Genomic DNA, 8,384 nt, shown 5'->3' with positions numbered 1-8,384 from the left:
GATTGGACTACAATTGAAAAGGAGAGACAAGACAAAAAACCCTTGTTTGGGAGCACTCGTTTGTAATAATTTGTATGATATAAGTAGAGTAAATGATGAGTAAAGTAAAACTTAACCTTTAATTGTTTCTTGAATAAAAGGAAAAAAAGGGGGTTTATAAGACAATTATAGGACTCGTGTCTGGTGTTCAGCAAAAAGAAACTTGTTTGACCTTTTTAGCAAATGAGGTACAAGTTGCTAGGAGAAGGTGAAAATATCAGAAGTAATATATTGGATGAATATCAGTGTGTTCTGATGAGGTATCCAGGACAGTCACTGTACATGCCTCAAAAAAAAAAAAGGGTTTTCAGAGTAGAACGTGATATGGTAGCAAGGTTGAGTAAACTGAAATTGATCTTTTAAGAGAGATGGAGAAAAGGGGGGCCCACTGCACCTGGTATTCTCAGGGGGTTTCCCATCCTGATACTGACCAGGCCATACCTGTTTAGCTTCCGAGATCGGACAAGATCGGGCGCATTCAGGGTAGTATGGCCGTGGGCCTGTGGTAAGGGATGTGGAGAAAGAGATGGTAAAAGATAGAAAATAATCCTATTGTCCGTACTGTATACAAATCAACCATATGTGGTCCGGGAGTGTTTTTCCAGAAACAGACATGAAGGTATAGCCAGCTTTGGAGAATTAAAAAGGGGGCCCACCGCACCTGGTATTCTCAGGAGGTTTTCCTTCCTAGTACTGACCAGGCCACGCCTGCTTAGCTTCCGAGATTGGACAGGATCGGGCGTATTCAGGATAGTATGGCCGTGGGCCAGTGTGAGGAAAATATTGAGTGGAAAGGGAGAATGCACTGTTTTGTGTACTTCACACTCAACCACGACCACTGATGGTCTCGAAATAATATTTCCAGACAGTATCAAGGTGATTTATAGTGTCTGGGTGTAATAGAGATATATTGTGGTTGGGGGAATTTAAGAGAATAATGTAAGGTGTGTGTGTGTATATGTCATTATAATTGTAGTAAAAAGCTTGTGGATAAAAGATGTATCAAGAGGTAGAGTAAAGCTGAAAAAATGACTCAAATTAAATGACAAATCACACAATATTTGTTAGTCCCTTGGGGGAAAAAACAGATAAATGGTCATATATTGGAAGGGAGCTCAAGGCTGGCTCCCAAATGGTACTCTTAGCCTTAAATTCTGAGTGGGAAAGGTTAAATACCAAATCTCATATCAAATGTCAATTGATTAATGATAAAGTATAAAAAATGCTACCATGAAACACATGCATGTTGGAATCACAGAAAATGTTATAATAAATGCACTTGTGTGTATAAATCACAGTTAGATATCTGTGTCTAATGAAAGAACCTTGGAGGCATGAGCGGGTGTGAGGACTAAGTACTGCAGATTTTCACTGAAAATAGAAAGCTGTTATAAAACATGATTTCTGAGACAGAGGTAAATATGGTGGTATAAAGTGGTCTGATAACCGTTACCACTATCTTTGGGTAAACTGAACTCTTTACAAACTTGTAGTGAGTATGGACATGATTTTAAACCCTGGTGGTCTAGTGAGATTACCCAGTATAAGTCGTAGCAAAAAGGAAACACACGGCAGAGCAAAATACAATATATGATCAGTGTTGGGCAGGGGATAGATTCCCGTGCTGCACTGAAAATGTAGTGGTGCGCTTGAGACCCTGGTGGTCTAGTGTTAGTTACCCTGGCCGCACGGTATGCGGCGAATGCTCTGTTGATCTCCCCTGTTCGAAGTCCCGCTAGTCCCGCTAGTAGTGACGAGCGCGGCCGCCCGCTTCCGGACTGGGCGTCGCCGCGATGACGTCACTGTTGACGATTCTCGACGTACGTTTCACCTGGTTGGCTTGGTCACGAGAGCCCCTCTCTAGTGCTCTCATGTGGCCAGTACTTGAAGGTTGAGGTAACCAATGAAAAGATTACTTTAGTTATGACTGATTGAAAAACGGACCAATCAGATTTCGGGTGGGGTGTCCCGTGGTAACCATTTTGGAAGAGGGAAAAAGGAAGGGAAAAGACGGGAAGTGATGGGGAATGTAACAGGGAGCGTGGTGGTGCTGACTGAGAGTGGGAAACTGGAAATGATGAGTGTGTTGAGAAATGAGATTGGGAAAGATGAGAAGTGAATGAGCGAGATTGGAAGAAAGATTATTGAAAGGAAAAAATCCAAGTTCGCAAGGGACAAACGTGACTTCACTTCGGGACACATTTTCAAATGGACCCAACAAACCAATAGAAGGGACACGACCAGGCGGGAGTACACACCATCATCTTCTGAAGTCGAATCAACAGATACAGAAGACCATCCGGATTCCAACTCTGACTCAAGAGATCCCTTCAATCGCAGGAGGGATCCTAGTCACCACTCCGCTTCCACATCCACCTCTTTTTTAGAGGTAAGCAGGGGCAAGACCCGTGGATACCCTGCAAAACAAAAACCAGGCGGGGGGGAAGGAAGAACATCAAGACAAAGATGGCGGTCCCCGCAGCAAAGACGATACCCCTCCAGGAAACAGAAGTAACTAATGAGGGTCTCACCAAACTAAGGATAATTAACCTGTCCACACATGTCCTCACCCAGGACCAAACCAATGTCCTTGAGAAAGGTCTCTCCTTCTCACCGACTAATCATTTCGACCGCTTCAAATGGGAAGTAAGCCTTCGACATTTTGGTCGTAAACTTCTACTTAAAAAACACTTTTCTAAAAAAGATAAGTCTTTTTCCCTACCAAACACTGACCCAGTCAACTGGTCACAGCAAGAACAAGATGCTTTGGCCATTCTAGAGGAATTATCGGATGAACAACCCTCTACCTCCAGCCGCCCAATCTGCAAAAACAAGTCAACCTTTTATCCTCAGGATAATCAAAGCCCTGAGATAAAGGTGTTCTTGGATCTGGTATCACGTGATTTTGACAACCTTTATCGGCGCCAGAAATCGTTCAGATCAATTGACAACTTATCCAGACAACAAAAAGCAGCCATTAAAGAGATGCAAAAATGGGACGACGTCCAAATCAAAACGTCAGACAAAGGAGGAAACATCGTTATTTGGCCAACTATACTATACCTTAAAGAGGCCAATAGACAATTAAAGGATACCTCCTGCTACAAGACAACTTTATTTGATCCCACACAGAATTTTCTAAACCTTTATTCTCGGATCATCAATAAACATCTTCAACAAGGTACCATCACCAAAACAGAATGGGACTATCTGAACACCCCACACCCAAGGACACCGACACTGTATCTGCTACCAAAAGTCCACAAAAATGTGGACAATCCACCGGGACGACCCATTATATCAGGCAATGGGGGCCTTCTTGAAAAAGCTAGCTGCTTCCTTGATGTTCACTTGCGACAACATGTCCTTACTCTACCTTCATATGTCAAGGATACGACTGATGTCCTGAAAAAAATCCAGGGCATACATTTGGAAGACTCCCACATAATGGTTGGATTAGATGTTGAATCTCTATATACATCTATTGAACACGATCTGGGCATTAATGCAGTCAAATATTTTTTGTCCATGGGTGACACTGGTGATTTTCAGGATTTCCTTCTGGAATTACTCCATTTTGTGTTGAATCACAACTATTTTCTTTTTAACAATCGTTTCTATGTACAGACCAGGGGCACCGCTATGGGGGCGGCATGTGCCCCCACATATGCGAACCTCTTTTTGGGCTGGTGGGAACGGGAAATGGTGTTCAATGATGACCAAGAAGAATACACTAACCACATTCTGATTTGGATACGTTACATCGATGATATCTTCATGATCTGGGACGGTACCCAAAACGAACTGGACCAATACATTCTGTCTCTCAATACTAATCAGATCAATATGAAATTTACATACACCAGCAGTCAATTCTCCATTCCATTCCTTGATCTCAGGATATATCGAGATGATACCAACACAGTAGCCACTGAAATCTTCAGGAAAGAGACTTCAACTAACAGCCTGCTTCACTCAACCAGTAGCCATTTTCCATCAACCATTAAAAATATTCCTAAAGGAGAATTCCTTAGATTAAAAAGGAACTGCACCGAAGACTCCACCTTTCAAACCAAAAGCATCGATCTGGCTGCAAGATTGAAAGAACGTGGTTACAGCAATAGACTGATTAAAAGGGCCAAATCCGAAGTACAGAAAGTAGAACGGGATTCTCTGGTCTTTCCCACTACAAAAACTAAGGAAGATAAAAACACCTTACGCTTCATCGGTGACTTCTGCAAAAACTGGAAAGATGCAAGAAACATCCTACAAACCCATTGGCATGTTCTGAAAATGGATGAGGATATATCGGACCTTATAGGTCAGAATATCAACATGAGCTGGAGAAGGGCACCGAACTTAAAAGATAAACTGGTAAGAAGCTACTTCTCACAGCCCTCAAAGCCAAGATCACTCAAAGGCAGCTACCCGTGTGGTAAATGCAAATTGTGCCCACATATCTCCAACCTTCCGACAACCATTGACAGATTTAACCAGCAGGTCACAATACATGATTTTTTTCAACTGTAGGACAGAAAATGTGATCTATTGCATCTCTTGTACCTGCAATTTAAGATACGTGGGCATGACCTCTCGTATGTTCAAAGTCAGGGCACTTGAACACATTAGTACGGTGAGAAATGCCAAATCAGACTTAGCCCAATTCAAGAAGCTCACCACAGTCGCCAGACACTTCTTACGTTTCCATGACAGTCGAACGGAAGATCTCCATTTTTCAGGTCTGGAACAAGTAAAAATGGGATTGAGAGGTGGAGATTATCACATGGCACTCCAGAAGAAGGAATCCGAATGGATCTTCAAGCTGGACACATTAATGCCCAAAGGTCTAAACGAAAACATCAATTACAGTATCTTTCTGCCCACATAATTCAAACGTCCATCCATCTTGCTCCCTCCCTCCATCATTGTCCCTCCCCGAAACTATCACCCCAATCTTATTTCCCACCTCCCCCCCTTTTTTTCTATTTCCCCCTCACTTTTCCCTTCCCTTTTCCTTCCCCTCTCCTCTCCACTCTCCCTCCCCCCTCCCTCTTTGCCCCCCCACTATCCACCCTCACCTTCTTCCTCTTCCCCCCCTTTTTTCCCCATCCCAACCCCTCACCCCCTTCCTCATCACCCGTTCACTGTCTTTCCTTCTCTCTCCCCCCAATTTCTTCATCTTCTTTCTCCATCCATTCCTTCATTCCCCCCCTCTCCTCTCTCTCTTTTTTCCCCCCTTTTTAATCCTGTACCCTTTTCTCACCCTTTCCTCAGCTCACAACTTTCACCTTTCACAATAATTGTCACAATGCTTCCATGACTTGTCAGACCCTGTCACTTCCACCCACACCCAACATTCTATTTGCAGACTACACCCTACACAATACTCACAGACTCTCCCATCCACACACTCACACCCATAATATCATCCTCCACTCCTTCCACATGTCACACCACTCCGGTGCCTTCTCACTCCAACCCCCATATCTTAACCACAACCCCCTCCACCCACAACGCAACTCTCCTCCATCTGTGTTCTACACCCACTTTCATTCAACGCTCTCCATCACGTTCACACTCATTCTCATCATCTCCATTTTTCACAACAAAAAACCCCCTCTACTCTTAATTAACATATTCCTATACACTTTTGCTCTCAATACTTTTTCTTCTAATCATTTCTCATCACAATTACTATTTTTCATCATTAATACCACCATATCATTATCAAAATTAATTTTTTCCACTCTCTTTCTTTCTCTTTTTTTCTTCTCTCTCTTTTTCATTTATTTTTATTTTTATTATTATTTTTATTTTTCATATTTTATTTTTCATTTTTATTTATTTTTATCATTATTATAATTATTATCATTATAATTATATTTATTTTCATTTTTATATTTAATTTTATTTTTATATTTATTTTTTCTATTTTTATTTTTATTTATTCTTAATCATTACTATTCTCACTTCATTTCATTTTTCATTTTATATTTTTCTTTTATATGATTTTCATTATTATTATCTTTACTTATTTATAATTTCAATCAATATTTTACATTCATTCATTTATTTATTCATCCACTTATTCATTCTCACTCCTCATGTTTACTTTCAATTTATTTCATCCATTTACCAATTTTCATTTTTCCATTTTATTTGACTCATTTATCCAATCTCGCTCATTCACTTCTCATCTTTCCCAATCTCATTTCTCAACACACTCATCATTTCCAGTTTCCCACTCTCAGTCAGCACCACCACGCTCCCTGTTACATTCCCCATCACTTCCCGTCTTTTCCCTTCCTTTTTCCCTCTTCCAAAATGGTTACCACGGGACACCCCACCCGAAATCTGATTGGTCCGTTTTTCAATCAGTCATAACTAAAGTAATCTTTTCATTGGTTACCTCAACCTTCAAGTACTGGCCACATGAGAGCACTAGAGAGGGGCTCTCGTGACCAAGCCAACCAGGTGAAACGTACGTCGAGAATCGTCAACAGTGACGTCATCGCGGCGACGCCCAGTCCGGAAGCGGGCGGCCGCGCTCGTCACTACTAGCGGGACTAGCGGGACTTCGAACAGGGGAGATCAACAGAGCATTCGCCGCATACCGTGCGGCCAGGGTAACTAACACTAGACCACCAGGGTCTCAAGCGCACCACTACATTTTCAGTGCAGCACGGGAATCTATCCCCTGCCCAACACTGATCATATATTGTATTTTGCGCTGCCGTGTGTTTCCTCTTTGCTACGACTTATACTGGGTAATCTCACTAGACCACCAGGGTTTAAAATCATGTCCATACTCACTACAAGTTTGTAAAGAGTTCAGTTTACCCAAAGATAGTGGTAACGGTTATCAGACCACTTTATACCACCATATTTACCTCTGTCTCAGAAATCATGTTTTATAACAGCTTTCTATTTTCAGTGAAAATCTGCAGTACTTAGTCCTCACACCCGCTCATGCCTCCAAGGTTCTTTCATTAGACACAGATATCTAACTGTGATTTATACACACAAGTGCATTTATTATAACATTTTCTGTGATTCCAACATGCATGTGTTTCATGGTAGCATTTTTTATACTTTATCATTAATCAATTGACATTTGATATGAGATTTGGTATTTAACCTTTCCCACTCAGAATTTAAGGCTAAGAGTACCATTTGGGAGCCAGCCTTGAGCTCCCTTCCAATATATGACCATTTATCTGTTTTTTCCCCCAAGGGACTAACAAATATTGTGTGATTTGTCATTTAATTTGAGTCATTTTTTCAGCTTTACTCTACCTCTTGATACATCTTTTATCCACAAGCTTTTTACTACAATTATAATGACATATACACACACACACCTACCTTACATTATTCTCTTAAATTCCCCCAACCACAATATATCTCTATTACACCCAGACACTATAAATCACCTTGATACTGTCTGGAAATATTATTTCGAGACCATCAGTGGTCGTGGTTGAGTGTGAAGTACACAAAACAGTGCATTCTCCCTTTCCACTCAATATTTTCCTCACACTGGCCCACGGCCATACTATCCTGAATACGCCCGATCCTGTCCAATCTCGGAAGCTAAGCAGGCGTGGCCTGGTCAGTACTAGGAAGGAAAACCTCCTGAGAATACCAGGTGCGGTGGGCCCCCTTTTTAATTCTCCAAAGCTGGCTATACCTTCATGTCTGTTTCTGGAAAAACACTCCCGGACCACATATGGTTGATTTGTATACAGTACGGACAATAGGATTATTTTCTATCTTTTACCATCTCTTTCTCCACATCCCTTACCACAGGCCCACGGCCATACTACCCTGAATGCGCCCGATCTTGTCCGATCTCGGAAGCTAAACAGGTATGGCCTGGTCAGTATCAGGATGGGAAACCCCCTGAGAATACCAGGTGCAGTGGGCCCCCCTTTTCTCCATCTCTCTTAAAAGATCAATTTCAGTTTACTCAACCTTGCTACCATATCACGTTCTACTCTGAAAACCCTTTTTTTTTTTGAGGCATGTACAGTGACTGTCCTGGATACCTCATCAGAACACACTGATATTCATCCAATATATTACTTCTGATATTTTCACCTTCTCCTAGCAACTTGTACCTCATTTGCTAAAAAGGTCAAACAAGTTTCTTTTTGCTGAACACCAGACACGAGTCCTATAATTGTCTTATAACCCCCCTTTTTTTCCTTTTATTCAAGAAACAATTAAAGGTTAAGTTTTACTTTACTCATCATTTACTCTACTTATATCATACAAATTATTACAAACGAGTGCTCCCAAACAAGGGTTTTTTGTCTTGTCTCTCCTTTTCAATTGTAGTCCAA

General features: G+C 41.4%; 4 pseudogenes; 2 read left to right on the top strand and 2 right to left on the bottom strand.

Annotated features, from left to right (window-relative positions):
- Positions 1–421: 421 nt before the first annotated feature.
- Positions 422–539, bottom strand: LOC135054434 (5S ribosomal RNA; annotated as a pseudogene).
- Positions 540–688: 149 nt separating this feature from the next.
- On the bottom strand, positions 689–806 carry LOC135051707 (5S ribosomal RNA; annotated as a pseudogene).
- A 6,775-nt stretch (positions 807–7,581) lies between these two features.
- Positions 7,582–7,699, top strand: LOC135051706 (5S ribosomal RNA; annotated as a pseudogene).
- A 149-nt stretch (positions 7,700–7,848) lies between these two features.
- LOC135054433 (5S ribosomal RNA) lies at positions 7,849–7,966 on the top strand (annotated as a pseudogene).
- The last annotated feature ends 418 nt before the right edge of the window (positions 7,967–8,384 follow it).

This window comes from Pseudophryne corroboree, chromosome 2 (genome assembly GCF_028390025.1).
Source record: "Pseudophryne corroboree isolate aPseCor3 chromosome 2, aPseCor3.hap2, whole genome shotgun sequence".
Lineage (NCBI taxonomy): Eukaryota > Metazoa > Chordata > Amphibia > Anura > Myobatrachidae > Pseudophryne > Pseudophryne corroboree.
This window is presented reverse-complemented; position numbering and strand designations above follow the sequence as displayed.